Source organism: Ambystoma mexicanum, chromosome 5q (assembly GCF_040938575.1).
Source record: "Ambystoma mexicanum isolate Mex_15411 chromosome 5q, UKY_AmexF1_1, whole genome shotgun sequence".
Classification (NCBI taxonomy): Eukaryota; Metazoa; Chordata; class Amphibia; order Caudata; family Ambystomatidae; genus Ambystoma; species Ambystoma mexicanum.
The window spans coordinates 894967318-894991646 of NC_090933.1; positions in this window are offsets into that span (position 1 = coordinate 894967318).

Sequence of the window (24329 nt, forward strand, 5' to 3'; positions counted from 1 at the left end):
GGATGTCACACAATTGATTTAGGATCTTAGGTGTCTTTTCATGGGTGCAAGTAGGTACTGTGTGGATGCTAATGGCTCCTTGGGTGAGGCAATGATTTACACAGAATTCGGAACCCAAGAATATGGTTCCTGCCGTCCAATTTATGTAAGGATTATGAAGTCGGAGCCAGGGTAGATCCAAGATTATAGGGAAGTGTGCTGCCCTTATGATGTCAAAACTAATTAATTCCGAATGGGTGGCAATCTTGCAGGAGACCTCCAAAGTTTTTTCTCTGATAGGTCTGGAAATCAGAGGACTCCCAACCACCCCCTGAACTGGGATGGATACTGTTAGGCGGAAACCTGTGCAGTTCCCTCTGGGACCACTGCAAAAGATTTAGGACTACAGGTGTTTGGCAGTAAACCCACTTGGTAGCAGTCTGTACCACACAGATTCACTTGGTAGCTGTGGCTGAGCAGTCGGACTTCCCTCAAGAAGAGTTAGGCAGTATGTGGAGTATACAAAGTAGGGCAATTTACACAGTAGAACAAGCAAACATGGAACAGAGCTTCGGTGAAAAGATATATAGTTATTTATTTATAAAAACACATCTATGAAAAACACACTGGCACTAATACGGCAAACAACTTCAATCACAATTACTATAATTAAATCAATCCCCCTAACAATAGTTCGACAAGTCTAGGTTCAACGGCACCACTTATTTGCAGACAGAGGTGAATGCTTTAACCTAGATGGCACTCTAGTATTCGTGAGGACGGGAGAGAAAAGGCAGGGTATGAAATCAACTCGGTACCAACACTTTTACGAACAAATGCAAGGCAAGTAAGGCAGGGTCTACTGTAGATCGCAAAGTTCAGAGGCCAGGCCCACTCGGAGAGAGGCAAGGCGAAATGTCCCAAAAAGTATCACAGTGGAAATGCACTTCGAGTCTTTGGCGTAAATTGTCACAGAAAGATTGGACCAGTTCAGAACAGAAAGTTAAGAAGGCTGGGAGGCGACCCAATGGAGAGGCGAGGATTAAGACACCTCACGCTAACCGTCACAGGGGAAGCCAGGCGGACACGGTACCTTGTATGTGGAGAGACAGCTCCGGCGGGGGCAGTTGTTCCTGGTGGTGGATGCAAGTCGGGGCTTTGCCAAGAGAAGAGATGCTCTCGTCGTCGAAGGAAAGTTGAAGATCGTTGCACTACCAGGGAAGAGACCAGCCGCGGAGTGCTCCGTCACAAGGCACCACCTTTTGGTTGCGGTACGGGTTAGTGGCTATCCGGTTGCCGGGGTGCTCAGCACGGGCAATTCGACCACTACGCCCTGGAAGCGAAGAAAAAGCAAAGGGGACTGGTTGTTCCCACCAGTCAGGGATAGAAGATTCTCCAGCCGGGAGATCTCCTCTGTCGTTGGGAAGTGGTGAGTCGGTTCAGCAGGGCTCCACCGGAGGTGTCGTCGTTGCAGGTCGGCTCAGCTTTACCCTCGTCGGATTCTTAGGTCCTGTGGCGACTTCTGAGGATCCAGTCCCAAAAGCCCTGCTTTTATGCAGAAAACCCCCATTCATTCAGCCTAGCTGTCAATCAAAACACGCTAAGGGGTGAGCGGGGTGGCTCACCGCTTGGGCCAATCACACCAGAGTGCGACTTGAGTTGGCAAGGCAACTCAGCCCAGGGTGCCTAAACCCCCTCCCACACCCCCTGTGGTACCCAGACAGAATGGCACCACTTTGGAGGGCCTCTGTGCAGAAGCCCGCCAAAAGTGGAACAAAGGGCTCAACCTTTGGTTTAGGAGTCACAGAGACGAACACAGACGCCATTTTAAAAACCGAGTTCTGGCAGAAAATACCAACCGATCGATTTATTTAAGATCAATAAACCGGTGGTATGTTAGAGATTAACGAGAAAAAGTATTAACCTCCAACAATGGGAAGAATCCCATAGAGTTATATTCGGGGTCGAATATAACGAGAAGTTTCCACTGCCACCAGCCAAAACTCGACGAGGGGGGATGGGACAGTGCCCCCTCGAATAACAGACCCAGGGGTAATCGAATTACCCCTACTAGTACGTCCACAATAGGATGGTTTGTACTAGTTCTGTTAGTAAATTTAGGTCTAGTAAAGCCAATGGTGACTTTACATGCCCTGGGAGACAGTAGTCGGTCCCAGGGTATGGAGTCTATAGTGGGGATCCTCTAGGACGCCCCAGTGTTACGGCACGGAGGGTGCGGTGTAACACACATAGAAAAACATATGAGACCCTATGGAGTAAAAGACCCCATAGCCCATAGAACACATTGACATTCAAAGGAATTAACCACATTCATCTCCAAGAGTGGGAGAAAAAGAGTCTCACTCTTGGCAGGATGGAAAAAAACAAACTCCAGAAATCCAGCAAAGCTGCTGGGGGACTCACTAGGTTAGGAAATTCAGCCTAAACAGAGAATTCTCCCTAACAGATACTGATTTGGTGAGGCGGTCTAAGCTGTTTTCCACAGCCCAGTGATCATCAATGGAATTGCCTGCTGCTCCACAATCTGCTAGGGCATGTATATTCTGAATGATTTTATCTTTGAAGGCGAGTTGAAGAAATATGACCACCATGGGGGTTTCCACAGTCTCCGTGTTCTGAGAAACAAGAGGTTTTGAGGAACCATGTAGATGCTGCCCAATCGTGGTTCCTCTTACGACTGGGGTTTGGGTGTTTCCGGTTTCCATGTATTCTTACGGTGAGGAGGAACCACAGTGCAATCTGGAAGTAGATGTTCAGAAGATCCACAGTACATGCATAAATTGTTGAATTGTCTATAACTTCTTTCCTCCTGTGAGAGAGGTCCCCTTGCAGATCCCAATTGCATAGGTTCTTCTGGGGAACTTTGGCGGGGCGGATTTGTCACGGTCTCCAGTTTGCCTTCTGGTCTTGGATGAGATAGCCTTCCTTTGCATCTCTCGTGTTGGCGTTCTTGGATGCCGTAATCCATTTGCATAGTCAACATAATCATGTCTGCGAGGTTGGTGGGTCAAGGTACCCTGGAAATTTCATCCTTAAGTTCCTCCGTTAGTCCCCGCCTGAAAAGGGTTAACAAACCTTCATCCAGCCAGGCTATTTCCGATGATAGCTGTTTAAATAGGGTGATGTATTCCAGTAAACTAAGTTGCCCTTGGCGCAGGTCCAATAGTTTTTCTTGGGAAGTAACCATTATTTCCTGGCGGCTAAACATACTTTTGAGACTATTTACAAATGCAGGATAGGCATCTAGAAGGGGATTGTTGGATGTCACTAAGGGAGTCGCCCAGGCAAGAGCAGGGCCAGACAGGTGAGAAATGAGAAAACCCACCATATCTCGGTCCGTTGGGGAGTACGTCGGTTTAAAGGAAAATTGGATGATACAACTGTCCAAAAACTCCTTTAACTTGTGGGGGTTTCTATCGTATTTACCCCCGGGTAGAGAAGTAGGAGGGAGTTCTGGCCCTATTGTCAATCGGGCTACCTGTTGTCTAAGATAAATGTTCTCTTGCTTGAGGTTTTGTACCTCATGCGTTAGTGACTGCATAGCTTGCATGAGCTGCCGCATTTGATCCATGCTGTTGGCTAATGTGGCGTCGCTATCTGTCATGCGTAAACACAATTTCACCAATAAGTGTTCTGCTTACCCACTAGCCTGGATCAAGTGCAGCAGTGGACTGTGAGAAATCCTCCCGAAACGCCTAGTCGACCGAAACTGAAATAAGTACAAGAGGAGTAGAGACCTCAGGGAAACCCTCTGGGGTAAAAAACCCTAATAACTGGAGTCGGGTGTGTTGTTTTCTGGTTGTCAGGAAACGAGCAGGCAGTGCTCGAAGGTGAGTCGGAGTACCAGTGGTTCTCAGCTGCGGTGTTCCCTGATGAAGGCTGAAGGAGAAGTAAGAACAGATTACCGGAGCGAAAGAGATGGAGGTAAGTTTGAATGTAAGGAAGGTAAGGGTGTAACCTGTATACTTGTCCGTTGCCGTCTTACACACTGTGGGGAACCCCAGACTGGAAGAGTGGATATGAAGAGGACCCTGTAGTTGAAGAGGAGGAATACGGTTAGAGCGTCCGGTAGCGTGAAGAAGAGAGATGGAACGTGAACCAGGGCTTACCGAGCTGGGAGGATCTTCGTATCCGCTAAGGGTTCTACAGCAGGATAGGGAAGACAGGTAATCGCCGGAGATGTCCGTGCGGGCTCGCCTTGAGTTGCGGAGGTAATTAGGGAAAGCAATGTGAGATAGGATTAGAGCGATGTTTTCAAGTAAACGAATGAAGTATCGAAAGGATTCTAAGTAGAAACTAACAAAGAGTACCTAGGTTCGAACTTTGGAGCGTCAGTGTAAGGAGTAGCGACGCGAAGCACGTCTGACTCCGGCTGTTGATAAGGCAGGATCGATGAGCGCTGAGCAATGGATTCCGTCAATACTGGAAAGCACGTACCCGTCGGAGCGGGAGGCAATACGGCGGCCATCTTGGATGAGGAATAAGGTGTAAGGACACTGCACCAAACGTTCCCGCTGCACCGAATGTTCCCCCTGCGGTGCAACCAAGACCAGCACCTGTAAGGCGTCATGACACTGCTTCTGAACCGCTGTGTATTTCAAGATCCCCTTCCTCCTCACCTGATTCTTCTGTTGAAGACTTTGGCTTCTTTCCCTTCTTTGTCTGCTCCGTCTTCTTCTTCGTGAAGAGGTATGGCCTTCCCCGGATGGAAGCCACAATGTCGCAGTGTAAACTGCGGCAGACATTGGACCCCCGGCCGGGAACGCCTGTACAAGAGGAAAAAGCTTGGAGCAGAAAAACCTCTTGTATGGCTGGACGTGTGTTAGAGTCCGTCTGAAAGGCGTGCATGTCTGACCAGGTTACCCCATGGAGCAGCGCTGCCAGGGAATTGCTATCCGGGAAGGGGGACCGGAGCAGAGGCTGTGTGACCGGAAGACCGGGATCCAGGGAAGCGAAACAGAAGGACTGAGTAAAGGTAAGGACATGGAAAAGCAAAGAGCGAGAAACGGCAGTGAAGCACCGAACAAAAACCAATCGCGACAGAGCACAGCACGAGAGGAGAGATGGAAAGGAAACGAGAAGAGAGAGAGAAAAGAGAAGAGTATGCCAGAAGAGATGGCAGAGGCTAGGGGGAGAGAAACAAGTGGCAGAAAGTGTACCGCGAGGGAGGCACAGAGTTTAAGAGAGATACAGACCGAGATCCGTAAAATACTGGAAGTGGCAGCCAAACAGGAAACCAAAGCTCTCCGAGAGCCAAAAAGGAGAAAGCTAGCAGGAAAGCAGCCCAATGGCTGAAAAGTGGAAAAACTAGCGTTAGAGCCCAAAGCAAAAGGTAGCGAAAGGGTTGCAACACAAGGACGAGAGTGAAAGGCGGGGTTAAGAACCCGAGAGAAAGAGAGAGAGAGACCAAAAAGACTAGCCCGGCAAATGGGTAATCGAGCACAACGTAGTGGAACATTCTAATGGCGGCGGAGCCGCCAAGTGTTCCAAAGGGGCCAGGTTGGCAAGCGCATGACAGTTTGTTCGAAAGATGTGATTGTGTTTTTGGACAGAATTTTCAAGAGTTAAGGATATCCAAGCACAATTATCACTGACAAGTGGGGTGCAATTGGTTTCACAAGAGAGGAGCTTGTTTCTGTTTCTGTTTCATTCCCAGACCAATGGAATAGTAGAAAGATTCAAAAAGGTTATTAAGAATAGTATTAGGCGTGAATTGGCTAACAATACTGATTAGAGGGAAGCGGTTGAAGATACTATTGTCGCTCATACATTTATGCCACCTTCTACTACTGGGGTTTCTCCATTTGAAATACTAAGTGGTAGGAAACCTAATACAAGATTGTGTCCAGCATGGTTGGGCAGAGCGTGTGTTAAGAATGTTGATTGTGAGGAAGTGAGCAGGAAAGTGTTGCAAAGGCAGGAGTATAATAAGCAGCGGTTTGATGTGAGGAATGTGGTTAGGAAGTCCCAAATCAAAGTAGGTGATTGGGGCGAGGATAAAACTCCCACGTCTTAATGGCAGAGGTTTGATCAAATGGTCAGATCCCATTCAAACGGTTAAAAGGTTCCATGGGGCCATAAAAGTATCTGATGGGAGAGTTTGGAATCTGAACAGAGTATGTAAATGTTCAAAACAAGAGTATGGATGGATTTCAAGATGGCCGCCGACCGGTAGACACTGCGGCTCCCGACCTCCCAGTTCTGCGAAGTCCCCCTCTGCAATAAAAGCAGTCTTTTGGCAACACCCAGCCCTCCCCGGCATGTTGATACCGTGGTGCAGCAGTCAGCGAGCGCCGGGTCCTGGTTGGACTTGATCCAGCAGGGATATCGCTGCAGAGGGACCCGGCTGGAGCGTCCATGCCCGCATCAGCGGGCGGGAAAAACCCAAAGCGCATCGGCCCGGTGGGCCCCAGAGCCGAGAAGAAATCGCCCCGGGGGCTCAGGGGGAACCCGCTGAGAGGCCTCCAGACCGCCCCTGGACATCTTGGCAGGTACTGGCCCCCTGCTCGGTTCAGGCCCCAGTTATCAGCGGCGGCGGCCCCGTCCAGATCCGGGTGCCGCCACCAGCCGGGGCTCTGTGGGGAGCGCGACCTGAGGGGACACCACCAACAGGACAGCCCGCAGAAACTCCCGGCCCCGCGCCACTGCTCCCCCGCCAGCTCCTACCCTAGCCTGATTCCGTGCATCACCCCCATCCGGTGTCTGCGCTCGCCACCGGCCGGAGTCCATGGGGAGCACAGCCTGAGAGGGCACCACCAGCGAGACAGCCTGGAGGTGCTTGCGACCCTGTGCCGCGGCCCCCGCCAGCTCCCACAGTAGCTTGATCCCAGGCACGCAGAGGGCCGACGAGTGGACATAAGCACACCCCGCGAGTCTCCCGGGTGACATCAGCTGTGAGGGGGCACTGGAGGAAGGGGCCGGGGAGCTTTGGGGCCCTTGGGAGATCTCTAACACGGCCGACCTCCACTCCCCTCCCCCTCGACCATCAACCCTTGGGACGGGCCGGAGAGACCGACTAGACACCGGGCAGGAGGTCCTTCTTTTACTGGTCCCGGTCTGCGCTGACGCCAGGTGCCGGACCCCGGGGGAGTGAGTCACTGCCATAGAAGCACTGCCAGGAGCCCAATTGGCAGGAGGACTGTCAGGGAAATGGGAGGCCTGGGCGGCGCTGGCCTTAGGGACATCGGTGCTGCATCAAGTGCAGCCTCCGCCCCCAGCGCTGATCCGGACAGAGGGAGGGAGCCGCGCAGTAGCATTGCCTCACTGGGGGGTCCCCCTGCATCCTTGTTGGTGCACTCCCCCTTCATGGCGGGTGGATAGGACTTTCATCCATTTTCTTGGAGACCTTGTGTTAAAATCCCTGGCAAAGCCACCCGGACTCTACCTGGGTCCGGCGCTTAATGTAGCTTGCACCAGGACATCGTGAACAGTGCACTGCTGGACACTGTTGCTCCTCAAGCACGACTGAAAGAGGCAGGTGGGGGAGGAGGCACTCACCAAGCTCACCTGAGGCAGCTATCATTATTAAACGACCTAGAAGTCCTGCCTCCCCCCTAATCAACACCACCTAAGCGGTCGGGTATTTGGCTGGTCCTGAGCCCCTCGACCCGTGACCCAACATGTCCAGGAATAGAGCGAAGGATCCACCCCAGGCCATTAAAACTGCAAAGAAGATCCAAGACGGCTCCCTGACCAAAATCTGGGCCAAGGACCCTGAATCAGAGGGTGACCACCGGGAGGGTGACTGGGCGAGCGAGCAGGGAGCTGATCTTACACAGGACCAGCGAGAGAGACCACTCACCTACTCAGCCTTAAAATTATTCCTCGGCGAGGCAAAATTATTGCATTAAAGGTGAGAAGAGAAAGGGAATTAAGGCTGGAGGAACAACTGGACAAAAAACTTAAAGAGGCGATGGCGCAAATGGCCGCAGAAAATACACCGGCACTAGCAAGGGTGGTCCGAGTATGAGAGGTAATCTGACTCTCATACTCTCATAGCCGGTCTGATAGCACAGCGAGTAGAGCGATCGCTTTGCCGTCTGCGCAGAGCCTGCTGACGCAGGGCCAAACTCAGCCTTTCATCCTTCCAAGGTCGATAAATGAGCACCACACACCGTGGGTTATAATAAGCAGCACTCAGGTACCTGAGGGTTTGTAGCGCTATATAATTGCTAAATTATTATTATTATTATTATTATTATTATTATTATTATTATTATTATTATTATACAGACCAGGGAGGCAGAACGGAACCTTCTCCACTTACGCCAAAAGTACTATGTCAAAGCGAATAAATCTGATCGCCTCCTAGCTAGGTTACTCAGAATGGAGGTGGACAAAACTATCTTGAGAATTAGGGGGGAGGGAGGTATACCGCATACTAACAATCCAGAGAAGGGAATTTCACTGATACTATTTCACTCTTTACTCCTCAAACAATCCAGACCCGAACGAACAAAAGCTACACTTAGATAAGCTGACCCTTCAGTCTCTGTCACAGGGAGAGAGGTGATATAACTACAGACGAAGTTAGGAAGGCAATCTCTTCCCTCTCCCTGAATAAAGCTCCTGGCCCAGACGGCTATGTGGCCGAATTCTATAAATGCCATAAAGAATTCCTGATCCCCCACCTCACCAAACTATTTAATCACATTGGCCCTCAGGTGTCTTACCAAGGTCTATGGACGAGGCATACGTAAAGAGGGCAAGGATCCGGAAGAGTGTGGCTCCTATCGTCCAATAGCACTTATAAATGTGGACGCTAAGATCCATATGAAGATTTTGGCAACCAGGCTAGACACCATCATGCCCAAACTAATATTTTCCGATCAATCGTGCTTCATCAAAGGCTGGCAGATGGCGGATAATGTCAGGAGAGTGGTCCACCTACTCGAGAAAACTCAGCTGAAGGGGATCCCCGCCCTCATCTTAGCGGTCAACGCCGAAAAGGCTTTTGATCGAGTGGAATGGGGGTTCCTCTTTGCTACTATGGCTAAAATGGGGTTCGGCCCAAAATACCTTGCTCGCGTGGGTGCTAGCCATCGATCCCCGACTCTCCATCTGGCTATCAATGGTCAAATATCAACCCCAGTGAGAGTGGAGAGGGGCACAAAACAGCGTTGCCCACTTTCCCCATTGCTATATGCGGTTCATCTGGAGCCGTTCCTGGAGGCTATAAGAATGGCCAAGAGCATAAGAGGTATTCCATTTGGGGGACGAGTCCACAAAGTGGCAGCTTTTGCGGACAACATGCTTCTCACACTGACCCACCCTGGGATATCCCTGCCAGCGACATGCGAGGAACTAGCTAGTTTTGGCCAAGTAGCTGGTCTGAAAGTAAATACTAATAAATGAGCGATCCTTAGTCTCAATTGTGCAAGCATCCTCTGAACACTACATCAAAGGGGCATATGCCTTCAGGTGGGCTAACATGAACATAACGTATCTGGGGGTCCTCCTCACCAAAACCATAGGAAAACGATACCAGGCAAATTATCCACCCCTTCTCGAGAAGCTTAAATCGAAATTGATTGATTGGAGCCCTCTATGTATTTCATGGCTATGGCGGATCAACGTCCTTAAAATGACGGTCTTACCACAACTCCTATACCACTTCGCGGCCCTCCCGGTAGAGGACCCACGCCCCTTTTTCAAAGCCTTACAGAAAGCCACAACCCGCTTCATCTGGAACCTTAAGCGCCCCAGAGTGGCGGCAGCATTTAGGAGAACACCTGCCTCATGGGGCGGCATGGGAGAGCCGGGCCTACTATTTAACAGCTCAATTAAGAGTTCTCAGGGATTGGCAGAGGGATGATCGGGATAAACCATGGAGGTCTATGGATAGGGCGGCAGTAGCAGAGCAACTGGAGGGAATGTTGTGGAAACCGAGGTCGGATAGATCTCCCCAAATGTACATAAGTAAAATTACTTCGACTACAGGGGATGCATGGGATACGGCATCCTCACGGGCACATCTTACTTCCTTGCCTTCCCCCTTCACCCCCCTATTCAAAAACCCACAATTTACCCCAGGCTGCAAAACGGCAACATTTGACGATTGGTTTCTTGGGGGTTGTCGGATGGTTCGAGATATGTATACGGGGGGAAAGGTCAAAGAGTTTGAACAATGCAAATTAGAATTCGGCCTGGAGGAGAGACACAGATACGGGTATATCCAGCTGAGGCATTGGCTATCCCACCCCACCATGAAGCAGGCAGGCTTGCGCCCCCTTACCCAATTTGAAAAATATTTAGACACACATGCAGGGGATAAGGGTCTGATGGCCGAAATATATAAAGACATCAAGGAGGGGGAAACACTGCCAATTAGAACATATATCGAGAAATGGGAAACAGACACGGGAACCGCTATTGACGAGAAGGAGTGGCAATGTTTATGGGCCCAGATACTGAAATTAACTAGGTCCCTCCAGATCCGAGAGACCTGGTTAAAGCTAATGTTTCAGTTGCACCTCACTCTAGTCAAGCTGAAAAATATGTTTCCCCAGACCACCCAAGCTTGCTGGAGGGAATGTGGGGGAACGGGTACATGGGCTCACATATGGTGGGAATGCCCGAAACTGAATACGTTTTGGGGCCACATTCAACAGGCCATTGAGCGAGTCCTCCGATCTGGGGGCGATGGAAATAGGGGCTCAATATGATAGGCCTGAACCGAACTCTTCTTGACATTCCCTCGAAAGCTGGCCGCAAGCTGTATGTTATAATGATGATGTCTGCGGCAATGGTATTGGCGCGACGGTGGAGAAAGAAGGATCCCCCACAAGAATACGAGTGTGTTACAAAAATGTGGTCAGTAATCGTCATGAAATAGCTTTCATACTCAATACAGGGCCAACACATCCAATTTACAACCGACTGGGCGTCCCTCCTGGTATACCTAAAGGAGGGTGCGCGAAGAGCTTGGTGCCCTAAGGTGATGACACTATTGGGAATTGTTGATCCCCAAGAGGAATCTGAACTATGAAAAGGGGGACACACAGAGACAATCAAGAGTAAATGTATTCAAGGTCCTATAAACTGTAGCTTAGTGGGGCCCTATGGACGTTCATCACGGAGGAGAAAAGACAGCAGTGAAATCCTGGAATCTGGGGCAGGGGGGATGAGGGGGGGGGGGGGGTCATGTTGATTTTCTGTTGTTTGTCTGTTTAACTGCAAAATGTTAATAAATACAAGTTGGAAAAAGAAAAAAAACAAGAGTATGGTGGGGAAAACCAGGTTAGGGGCAGGAAGGAAGTAGAACTAAACAGAGAGATGCAAGTTTATAAGAATGGTCGTAATAACGAGTATGTACAAGACCATTGTATCGCAAAGATTATGTAAGTTGAGAGTGTATTTCATGTCTACTGCTAATTATTTCTAATTTGTTTCAGATATTGCAACGGCTATTCAATTTATTTTCAATTTTCTATGTAAATTGTAAACACCAGAATCAAGATTGTATATTGGTCTTGTGTATAGGTTCAAACCAGTTTTTTTAGTTGTCACTGCAAAGGGAGGTGTGTAGTATTCCATTGGGGTGTGTAGTATTCCATAGGTTAGCATGTATGTGTATTAGTTTCTCCATATATCCTTTTAGCCTATTATTCATTTGTGTCACTGTAAAGAAGGGAGGTGTGTAGTATCTCATTGTTATTGGTTATTATTTATTTATCTGTCTTATGGTATATATTGTTTGTTATTCATATGTGCAGATGGGCTATAGATATGGAACATAGAATGTTGTAGGAAGGGAGGATGCTAGAATGTAGTGGCTGGAAGAATGATGCACTGTAAAGGATCAGTTATGTTCTGTAAATTGCAATGACCGGTGGGTTTCAATCCTCATACTTGAATAAACCTTTTATATTATCAAATCCGTGTGAGAGGATATTTCAACAATGCTTGTCAGATTTTCAAATATCCAATTTCTGAGATGATTCACGATTCACCCCGGATCCCCCTCAGCCAGGCTCAGATCCGTTTCAGCACATTGTTCAATTAGTCTCCCTCCGCCGGGCTCGGACCAACTTTGATTCACTTTAACACATGCTTGCTTTATCCCAAAAGCTTTCAATCAGTCTCCCTCCGCCAGGCTTGGACAAATTGGATCTATTTTGTCATCACCTTGCTTGGCAGTATCAACATCGAAGACTTTCGATTGTGCACAGGATTTTGCTTACCCCGTCAGAGGACCACTTCAATGTATCGTTCTGTGCCAATGTTTCACCTTTCGTAACTCTCAGTTGGACACCCTACAGAGACCTTTGAATGAGCACTCAAGCGGTGCCGGACCACTCTGTCAAAGGCATCATCTCTCGGTTTCAAAGTGCAATCACTCATCTGCTTTACTCATGGTGGTTATCAAATGCGTTTCATACACTGTTCGCTTCAGCGTTCACCATACAATGTTGCCACTTGCAACCTCGGCTTCAACACAGACCGGTCTGGTATCAGTCTCCCCAACTCACCACATTTATTGATTTCACTGGCGCTGTTTTGTTGTAGGAGCCAAGGACAGTACCACAGTGGCAGGCAATTCTCCCCCCCTTGACTATAGATGCAGGAGAGCCCCAAGTACCTCCGACACACAATGCAGGATTCTTCAGCTTTGTTTCCTGGCCTTACACTTTTTTCTCGAGGGTTCATGAAAGTAACAGTTCCTCTTCAAAAAGGCTAAGGGCATCTCCCTCCTTGCAATCCCCTTCTGGTTTGCCGTCTTTCTCCTTGTGTTAAACTGCCATCTTGGAACTGCTGCTTCCTTGTGTGCTTTGCCTTGCTCAGAGTGTGCTCTCATGATCCACCTTTTATCTGTGTGGGGAAGTGTAATGGAACAAGTCAGGTGTGTGTGATGGTCAGTAATTGCCTGACCCTGCCAGACCGTTGTATTGGGACATGTCATGTATACAGCTCAGGTGTTAGTCTGTTTTCTCTCATAGCAAGCTGTCCATAAGAAAGTGTTTGTGTTGTGAAGGGGTGTGGGTCGAGTTCTTAAATATCCTACCTGCTAGGATGGGGTACAGGTGTTATAGGGAAGGGGATACCCGCCTCTCGCCATCCGGTGTCCCACTCTCACTCCCCGAAGACCCCTCACCCATGTGATCCTCCCGCAGTGGTCCACTCCCAGGAACTGGATCCAAAAGCGATGCCTGTGCCCTGGCCATCTGGATGACAGATCCTCGGGGACTAGCGGGTGAGACACCTTCAGGTTTCTCACAGGCCTTAGCAAAGGAAGACATTAAACAGATCTGGCAATGGCTGAATAGCCTCACCACGTCAAATCGTTCTGCCTTAATCAACGTGGTGACAGAAGAGGCGTGGTGCAACTTCTGTAAAGAACTTTATGGACTGGAATCTTGCCTTTCGATGGAAGTCAAGAATGATGTGAACTTGCCTTGGACTTTTACTATTGACATGCTCGATCTAGAGATCTTAATAAAGAAAGCCAATGCACCATGTCCGGATGGACTGACAAATGTGATGATAAAGGAGCATAGAGAGGCGTGGCTGCCATTTATATTTTTGTTTCAAAATCTTTGTATTGCTTTTCCAACCAACATCACATTATACAACATGCTCTCTCCCCCCTCCACCTCCCCTTCTTGTCAGAGAGAGTCCACACATTTATTTCTACTGATTATTCACCAAGGATTCACAAAATCTCCAAAAGTCTGATTTTGTGGGGACACCATTGCAGCATATAGTCACTTTGTAAGCATGGCAAAACCATACCCCAGTCCTGTCGAAAGGCTTCATGATCTCCTTGCAGCTTGTAAGTGACCCATTCCATTGCCACCATACCCAATACCATGATGTGTGCTTCAGGGTCACTCCTGGCCCGTGGGGGTTCGTTGCTGTTTCCATTGTTGAGCTATATCCAACCAAGCTCCTATTATCAGGGTCATAATGCACCATTTCTGGGACTTAGTATATACCCTTGACTTCGGGTTGCACATTCCCGCACATCCATACCCTCTTTTCTATTCGCTCCACCCCTTGGAATATCCCCTGCATCTGCCTTTTCACCTTTTCCCAAAAGGGTTGCAACACCGGGCAATCCCACCAAATGTGGCCTCAGTCCACCACCGTTTTACATCCCCTCCAGCAGTTTTCCGATACTGATGGATACATAGCATGTCATTTATCTGGTGTGTAATGCCATTGAAAAAGGTCTTTAATACACATTTCCCTCATCTGAATGGAGCGTGTTAGCTTCGGAATGACTCCCCATATGTGTCCCCAGCATCCTTCTGTAATAGTTTCCCCCATTGTTTTTTCCCATTTTTCATGTTGTTCTAGTGTACTTTCTCCTCCTGTTCGTTCAGAAATCTGTAGAGTGGACACCAAATTCCCTGATCCTTAATGGGTCGGAACATATTCTTCGAAGTAGTCAGCTGTCTTGTGGCGGTCGCTCTAATTAGCGGGTCGGTCAACCAATGCTAGAATTGGTTATGTTGATACCTATCCTTTTCTTTCCCCTATCCTCAGGTCCTGAGTGCACTCCTCAAATGTGCGAAGTGTCTGGCCTTGGCACATATCCCCTATTTTCTGACATCCAGAATCTTTCCACTTCTTATACACCCTTCTTACCATTCCCAGCTGGAAATCTGGGTTCCCAAACATTGGGAAAGAGGGAGATGGGTTAACTGTGAGTGCCCCCGCCTTACTGTCAAGTCCCACACCTCCACTTCCATACCAATTATTTCACTCATCCAAAAATTAGGATGTCTGTGTTTTTTATTTAGCCACAAGAGCTACGATAAAGAACCCGCCACTGCACTGTCCTACCTGGCCCAAATGTTCCATGGACTGTCCAAGAACCACCCCCGCACTACCCTCAGCTGAGTTGCCTCAAAGTATCTATAAAAATGGGGGAATTCCAACCCTCCTCGATTTCTCTGTGCCACCAAGGTAGACATCGCCATCCTCAGTGGTTTATTCCACTGTATAACAGTTTTCAACATTTTGTGTTAAGTGAGGGAAAAAAGGCCTTCGGAATTCTAACAGGCAACGCCTGAAAATAGTACAATAATTCCAGGAGCACTACCATTTTTACTGTAGTTAATCTTCCCAGCCAGGATATATTGAATGGGTTCCATTTCTTAAGGTCAGTTTTGATCTTGTCCAATAGCTGAGGGTGGTTGGCACCATACACCTGCCCCAACGTTTTGGTGAGGGTTATTCCCAAATATAAAATTCCCTTGTCCGCAATCCTCATTTGTTTTTGGGTACTCAACTTTGTCATTATATCAGGGCTAACTGAGAAGTTCAGCATTTGTGACTTTTGTCTTTATTTTTAACCCAGAAACTGATCCGAACCCCCCTCCAGTTCTTTTAACAATGCTGGCAATAAACTTTCCGGGTGTGATAGTGCTACCAGCATGTAGTCGGTGAATGCTATCACCTTGTGGTCTTCTCCCGTCATGGCTATCCCTTTTACCTGATCAGTTCCGCAGATCTTCGCTAGCAAGGGTTCTAAGTATATGGCATATAACATTGAAGATAAAGGACAACCTTGTTTTGTGCCCCGCCCGAGATTCACCTGGTTTGTGAGAATACCATTAACTGCTATCTGAATTGTAGGGGAGTTATAATTTGCCCTAACCATTTGAATATATTCCTCTGCAAAGTCAGGCTTACCAGTTAATGCATTAGCAAGTGCCGGTAGTAAGGTAGATGCATGCATGTCAGATGTTAAGCATTTTCTATATATTTCTAGGGTTTGCCATGCCACTATTGATGGATGGATATTAATCCTAGTTCAAATTTGATTATTTGGATTGGGAAGCTTTTAGATAGAGCTAATAATGAATTCCAATAAATTCCCTCAATCATGTTCCAATTTGGCTGGTTTTCTTGAGATTTCGCCTGAGCGCCGTATGGGACTATTGAAATGATATTTGGTTTGTAAAACACTATGATCGGCTTACACAAGAATTTGCCATATTTGTTGTATATTATTTTGGCTTGAGAGGGTATGGTCTCCATTTTATATCTAATTTCATTTTTAAATGCCAGTTCTTTTAAATTGTTGTTAATGTTTTGGCCAAGATATTTGAACTCCTGGACTCTGTCGAGCGGATTATTACCGATGGTCCACTTATATGGTCGGTTCATGTTTTTATTTTTCAACATTACTAGAATATTGGATTTCTGTATGTTAATCGTTAATAGATTATTTTCTGCATATGTTTGTAATGCAAATAGTTTCCATTGTAGCCCTATTGGTGTTAGATCCACTATTACTAAGTCACCTGCATACAGTAACTATCAGATTGGGAGACCTCCCACCTTAGGTGGAAAGGATCTTGTGCTTTTGAGCGCAATGTTGATGTCTTTGATGTAAAAGTTGAACAGTGTGGAAGCAAGTATGCAACCCTGTTTTAGGCCTCTGTGCGTCAGTATGGGTTTAGATAGACGGCCTGTTGGTTTATTTATATCTGAATTGCTGTGTCTGTATAAAATTGAATTAGCTTAAGTATATAAGATGGCAGTCTGCTTGTGTCATCTTATACCATAATAGTTCTCTGGAGATTGAATCGAAAGCTTGTTTAAAGTTAAGAAACGCAAAATATGCTGGTTGATTGGTTACTATAGGTTGATTTTTGATAGCAGTTAAGATCAATAGGTTAATCATGGTGCCGAGACCTGCTACAAAGTCAGATTGTTATTTGTCAACTTGTATTGTCTTTTTTAACCAGATATGCAAATCTCGTAGGATAAGTCTCGCAAAAATCTTCCCTGGAACATCAAGCAGGGCTGTAGGTCTATAGTTGAACAGATCCGCCCTATTTCCCTTTTTGAATATAGGGATAATTATCGATTTTTTCCAGGTTGATGGAATTACTTCAGTTTTGACAATTTATTTAAATATTAGATTAAGAATGATAGCCCTTCAAGGTGGTATTCGATAGCCCATCCGGTCACGGCGCACACGAGATGTGCTTAGTTTTTTAAATTAGAATAGCGATATCCAGGTAATCGAATATCAAATGACCACTATGGTCATTAGGCTGAGAGTGAGCTAATATGAGTTTCCAGGTTGTGCAATTAGAGTAGAGTATTGTGTTAACCAGGTTGCTTCGCTAATTACATTAAGAAGGCGTTTTGATGTTAAATTGTTGTTGGTGCTTTTTAGCCGTTTCCTTATTTCTCTACTTGATTTAGAGATGTGTGCTTTTAGCATACATTCTGCATCTATTTGGATTTTTGGGAATTTGTATTGTTTTATACGATTTTTATATCTTGTTCGTGTGGTTACAGTGAAACTGGATCTCTCACCAAAATGGCTGGCTACTATGTCTTTTATCTCTTTTCGCATAGCTGTTCTCATATTTCTAATAGTTACATCATGTGGATATGTGTGAGTTATTCTCGGTCACATGATGTGTGCTTCAGGGTCATTAAAGATATGTAAGATCTCGTTATATTCTGGCTCACTATTTCTAATGTGAGCTTCGGTTTCATCTTGGAAATACAATGGTGTCCCGTTTATTTGGTTACAACCTTCTGATAGCTCAATGCGAGGTCTGTAGTAATCACCAGCTTTCTGCATAGCCGGATTCCAGCTCACCTCTAAAATGCTGTGATTTCTATGTGTTGTTGGCATGATTTTAAAGTTTTCTATTTTATCAAGGTTATCATACGAGAGAAATACATAGGGCCTCATTACATCTTGTGCGGAATGGGTTTAACGGCGCCGGTAATGGTGCCGGCGCCGTTAGACCCACTCTGCACTATTACGAGGTCCCCTCGCGAGACCCGCTCTGGACGTCTGGTTTTTCCAGACGTCCATAGCAGGTCACGCAAGGGGACCAGGGAGCTAACAACGGGCCCTCTCGTAATGGGCCCGTTGTTAGCTCCCTCCCCATTCCCATTGATGCCTATGAGGGCTCGAATGGGAATGGGGAAGGACCAGCCCAGGTTCCCTGAAGGAGGAAATACCGGGCCCTCCATACTCGGAATGGCCTGGTATTTCCCCATTCAGGGAACCCGGACCCGGACACAATTTTGGAGGCAGCCATGTCCTTATTAAGGGCATGGCTGCCTCCAAAGTCGTAATGAGGCCCATAGTGCAAGATAGTCGTGGAACGTTCTCTGTGCCACGTAGTGGTCGGGGGTACATCTCCTTTGACTGGACCATTTAAAATGACAACATTTCTATCTTCCATAATATGCATCTAACGCCTTGCTCTAGACGACAACATGCATTAATTTTGGGATATACATTTCAGATTCAAGTCACCAACAATTAGTGTTGTCAAAACCGTGTTATCAGTTGCTATGAGATCTAACATGTCAGTGACCAATCTTATGTACACATCGGGCCTCATTACACGTTGTGTGCTAAAAACCGCAAATTAGCGGCATGGCGCTATTAACGTGTCCGCCCTCGCAAGAGGGCGCTAATGGCGTACCATTACGAGTACGCGGACACGAGCATAGCGCCATGCCGTTAATGACCCTACCGCCATGGCGCTAAAGTCCCCAAAAAGTCATTTACCGCCTTCTGCGAAAGTGCAGATAGCACCTCCGCCCTCGCGCCATTAGCGGTCACCGCTATTAGCGGTGACTGTTAAATTGCAGAACCGGAAATAGCGTCATCGCACAGGAACGGGAAAGAGCACAGCGGCCATCTTTAAAAACACAATCCATTGCCATCCTCTGCACCCTGGACCTGTTTTGAGTTGGGAGCTGTGCAAATTCATCTGGGACACCTGCATCATGCCCAAGGCTTTGAAGAAAACCAGTGACAGGCAACGCTAGGAAAAATATACCAATGAGGAATCGGTCATGTTAACACAGACCCCTGCAGAGCATGCAGAGGTAGTCTTTGCAAATGGCATGCGCCGGCCAACCTTGCTGAAGAAAAAAGCCATCTGGGAGGAGGTAGCTCTCAAAGTCAGTGCTGTGGGCACAAGCATGCGCACTGTGCGCGAATGCAAGAAGAGGTGGGATGACCTCAGGCTGCGGGTGAGGGGCATCCTGGCTGAGAACCACCGCATTGCCAGTGCCGGTGGAGATGGCTCACCAATCCGGATGAAGGAATGGGAGGAGACATGCGCAAACATGATTGCCGTTGAATCCATTGAGGGAGTGGGCAGCATGGAGATCGGCGTGGCTACCACTTCAGATGGAGGTGAGTGTACACATGACACGATGCGGTGTGAATGTACTGTTACCCCCATATGTGAGCACAGACTCCTCTCATGCATGGACATACATCCACACATGCATCCATCCCTCACCATGTCAGTGTCAGACCCAAACACACACACATGCACACATCACCAGAGACAAGTCCCAAACACAACCATGCATGGATGAGGCACTGAACTGGCACATCACCTGCATCCACAACCACTGAGTCCCAATGGCCACAACTGCATCATTCATGTAATCTTCATTAAGTAAATTGAATCGCAACCAATGACATCCCCCTTCGCGTCCCTGACAGGCTCACATACAGATGGGGAGGATGCTGCTGATGCATCAAAGGCACCAGCTACATGCAAGAGGCCAAGGGCACAGGAGCCGGAGGATACCCCAACAACATCCAGGGTCAAGGGGGGAAGGCCACACCTGATGAGTAGGAAACATCGTCATAGTGCCACTGCCAGGGCAGTAGTAGCTGCACCACCAACTGCGGCCCCACCACCGGAGGTGAACCCACTGGCACCAATGCCAGCCACCGAGGGCCCACCATCAGCTGTGGCTAGCTCCGCTGGTGAGGCAGCCACCACTGCCGCCCTATCCGATCCGGAGGACACCCTAGGCCAGCACATGGAGATGCACACCCCAAGCCCCCCTGGAACTCCAGCGCCTGTGCCATTCCAGACCCCTGGGTCTGATGGGACTGTTGAGGACACCAACCCTGCAATCATGTCCCCCATGTTACCATCACCTGCTGCAGTGGATGCATCGGAGGGCACAGCATCCAGTGCACGGTCACCCAGCACTGCCCCCCAACTGACCACCATCCTGCAGCGCCAAAACGAGCTGACTGTGCTGGTTGGCCAGCATGTTGAGGAGGCTGCCAATCTCAGAGAGAACATTGTCGAGACGGCGAGGCACTGCACTGAGCGGATGGAGGCCAACACCGACAGGCTATGCAATGAGATAGCGAGGCTCAGGGAGGCCCTTGTTCGCATGGCTGACACTATGGACCGCCACTTTTCCCAACAAGGCCAGTCTGCCCCGTCCTCATCTTCCGGGTCGAGACAAACAAGCCTCCTCCGGCGCTCATCGCGCACCACCAGGCGCACGTCTGGCAACCCTCAAGATCCTTTCAAGGACAATGGAAAATAGGGGGTTGATGGAGATTCCTCTGTGTGCATTGTCCAGGGAAAACATGGCAGACACATGAGGGACTGTTGTGGGGGGTGGTGGGAAGGGTGTTATGGGTCTGTTGTGGGGGGTGGTGGGAAGGGTTTTATGGGTCTGTTGTGGGGTGGGTGGGAAGGGTGTTATGGGTCTGTTGTGGGGGGTGGTGGGAAGGGTGTTATGGGTCTGTTGTGGGGGGTGTGGGAAGGGTGGTGGGATGTTTTGGGGCTTGCACTCCTACACCTTTATGTCACTCAATACACTGGTTTCTGATCAAAACACAGGCTTGGACATCTTCATTGTGTGTGTGTACTTTATTGGCGACAGGGTCCATTGCGTGCTTCAAAACATACACCAGTGCATTACCCCCCACATCCATGTGACAGTACGAAAACATGTTCCTCAGAATACTTGGTTGATCAGATGCTGTCTCACAGCACGTCCCTGCTGGCCATCCCCTCTTGCAACACCTGCATCCCCTTCACCTCCGTCCTCATCACCATCATCATCCTCATCAGGTGCTTCTATTTCAACATCAGGGGGCAGTGGCACATTCCGTCTGATACACATATTGTGCAGCAGAACACATGCCATGGTGATCTTGCCCACCTTCTCATGTCCATACAGGAGAGCACCACCAGACCTGCTAATGCACCTAAAACGTGACTTCAAAAGTCCAAAAGTCTGCTCGATCACGATGCGGGTACGGGTATGTGCACGATTGTATTCCTCCTCGTGCCTGTTCTGTGGGTTCCGTACAGGTGTGAGGAGCCAGGTCTTCAGGGGATAGCCAGCATCACCTGTATGGGGGAATGAACGGGGTCCTGTTACTGTTCACCTCAAGATCGGCCTGTTCACATCACACAAATTGACATTGCATTGTGATTGAAGTGCTAAATTGACAGCATACATGCAGATGGTCTGTGTGACAGCAACGTGCAAGGGGGAGGTCGACCCTGCAAGTAGAAATGCCACATTAGTGCCTCCAACAGTAATTGACATGTCCTGGGTGAGGCCAGGTCTTAGGTGTCCCTGGCCCAGCCAAATTTGGTACCACACTGCTAGTGTAGTGACATCCTGACACCGATGTTGCCATGCTGTGAAGCATCACTTCAGTGGTGCCATAGGTGTGTGGTTCAGTGCTATGTCTAGGGGTGATCCCTTTGCATGCATTCAAGGGCGCATTGCTGGATTGATGTTGTGCTGCACTGATTCTGTATTACTGTCTTGACGCCATGTTGCTGATTTGTGTAATATGTGGCGTGGCATGATGTGCAATGTGGATGGATGTGTAATATTTTGCAACCTGCATTGTTCTCAATGTTGTGCACCTTCGAATTGAATGTGAGTTCTTTTCAAGTACATCGTGGCCTTCCCTGAAGGACATTGGCGTACATCTGTATGTCCATTTTCCCTACGGACGCCAGTCAACACCCAGTTGGAGTATGTATCTCTCCCCCCCCCATTCACACCCAGTTGGAGTATGTATCTCTCCCCCCCCATTCACACCCAGTTGGAGTATGTATCTCTCCCCCCCCATTCACACCCAGTTGGAGTATGTATCTCGTCCCCATTCACACCCAGTTGGAGTATGTATCTCCCCCCCCATTCACACCCAGTTGATGTATGTATCTCCCCCCCCCAAATCACGTTGCCATGTGCTTGCCCTGCTACTCACCAAGTAGCCACGAACGTTGTCCGGTGTGTCGCTCCATGTAGCGTGGGATAGTTGAGTTCCGCAGAACCATGGAATCATGTGTTGATCCTGGAAATCTGGCACAGCAATGTGTGATTATCTTGTTGCGTCACATACCATTTGGACATTGATAGAGTGGAATTGCTTCCTGTTTCGGTACACTACTTCATTGTGATGTGGGACCACCAATTCCACATGGGTACAGTCGATGGCCCCGATGCAACTTGGAATGCCTGCCAGTGAATAGAAGCCAACTTTTGTGTTTGCAATCTCCTGGGCAGTCTGTGGCATGGATATGTGTTCAGGTGCATGCTTCAGGAGTGCATCGAGTACCTGGTTCAGTGTGCGTGAGAATACTGGTTGTGAAATGCCATGCCTCTGTCCCACTGTATGCTGATAGGTGCCTGTGGCCAGGAAGTGGAGCACACTCACCACCTTCAGTAGCGGTGGGATGGCAGTTCTGATGTCCATGAGGCTCACAATGTCGTCGTGGATCATGTCCACGATGCTGGTGATGGTAACCCTGTCCAGACGGTACAGGGTGTGTATCTGCTCAGGGGTTAGGTTGAATGGACTGGCTCTTATCCTGGGTATTGGTGGGTGCCTCTGTGGTATGATTAGGTGCCGATGTGGTGCTTGCTGTGCCTGTCTTGCCCTCCTCCTCCTCCTCCTCCTCCTGCGTCTCCTTTATGCTGCCTGTTGTTGTAGCAGCTGCGCTGCAATGAGGTCCTCCAGGCCATGTAATGCTGCCAGTATTGGAACCATCTTGGTGTGGGAAGGGGTGTGGGAAGGGGTGTGGTGTGCTCCTTTTGAGCTGCCACAGTCTCCGTTGCCTCCACCTGTGCTGATGTGGTCCACCTGTGGCAGGTGGGAACACTGCTCATTTCCCTTAACGGGTGGTCCGCGATGCCGGTATTAGCACCATGGCGGGAAGGGGATTGGGGGGATTTACCATGCCGCTATTAGCATGTGCACTGGCCTTGTGATGCTGTGCTAATGGCGGCATAGCGTAATTAACGGGATGGAGGGTCGCGCGCACGCGGCCTGCCCGCTATTAGTGGCACCGTAATTAGCGGTGCCGCTAATAGCGGTGTGCCGGGTCGTGATCCACATGGGGATTTAACGTTACCGGTAATACATTACCGGTAACGTTAAATCCCTACCGCCATCCGTGTAATGAGGCCCATCATCCGTTATAGCACTAGGATTCCAGTATAAATGGAGGATGGCTGTGTTGGTTCCCAGAGGATTCCCCTCACCTGGAAAGGTTCATTTTGTCAATTGGATACCTGGGTGAGGAGAGGCCCACGGGGATAATGTAGCATTTATGGACAATTTAATTGCTGTTGACATACCTGCTGATGGTCTTCCTTTCTGATGTTTAACTGCAGGAATCACGCAAATCCCATATCCCGACCAAGCTGGTTGACTCGTGATCCAAGTTTCCTGAAAGGCTAGCAAGTCGTAGTTGGTTATAGGATTTTCTGTGTTTTTTTTGCATCAGATGTTTAAATCCCATGGTATTCCACACAGCCATCTTCATGGATATAGGCTTGAGTGCGTTTTGGCATTAGTATTCTCTTTGGTGTGTTGATTCACATGCAGACTTAGTCAACCAGGCCCATTTTGAATTATTTCGTTTTGTATTAGATGGATTTATTATTACTTCTCTATTTAGATGCCCTGTTCTCCCTTGGCAATTAATGGTTAAGGGTTGAAACCTAGAGCTAGTAGGTGTAACGTCTGCCACTATTTCTGAGTATCGCCTATTCCTTTCTCTTTCTAAGCTGGTTGTATATTTTTATTAACTTTGAGTCCATATTCCTTCAGTTTGTGTTTGGAATTCCAAATTATTTCTTTAATATTTAGTGAAGGAATCGTTATTTTCACTCTATCCATATACTTGTTATTCGTATTTGTGAAGCTTTGTATGTGACAGGATTGTATTGGCTCCAGACTTGGTATTCATTTGAATACTGCAAGCACAATGAATCTATTTGGGAAGGGATGTTGTCTTTGTCAACCATATTTATCGTCAGAATCTCAGCTTATCTTGACAATAATGTCTTCTTATGGTTATGGGGCGACTGAGATCTAGATTGTATTTTGGTACGTGCCCACTTGTCTTGTGAGTTTTTATGCGATCTAATTGCAGTGTCGTTATTTTTATAATCAACTTTGTTATTTCTATTTTGTTCATTCAGTCGTAATCTTTTTTGTTCTAATGTTAAGAATTCATACTCAGTATTGTTGTGCTCACTATTAATGATCTCCGTGACTACAGACAAATCAACAATAATGGCCCTGTCTT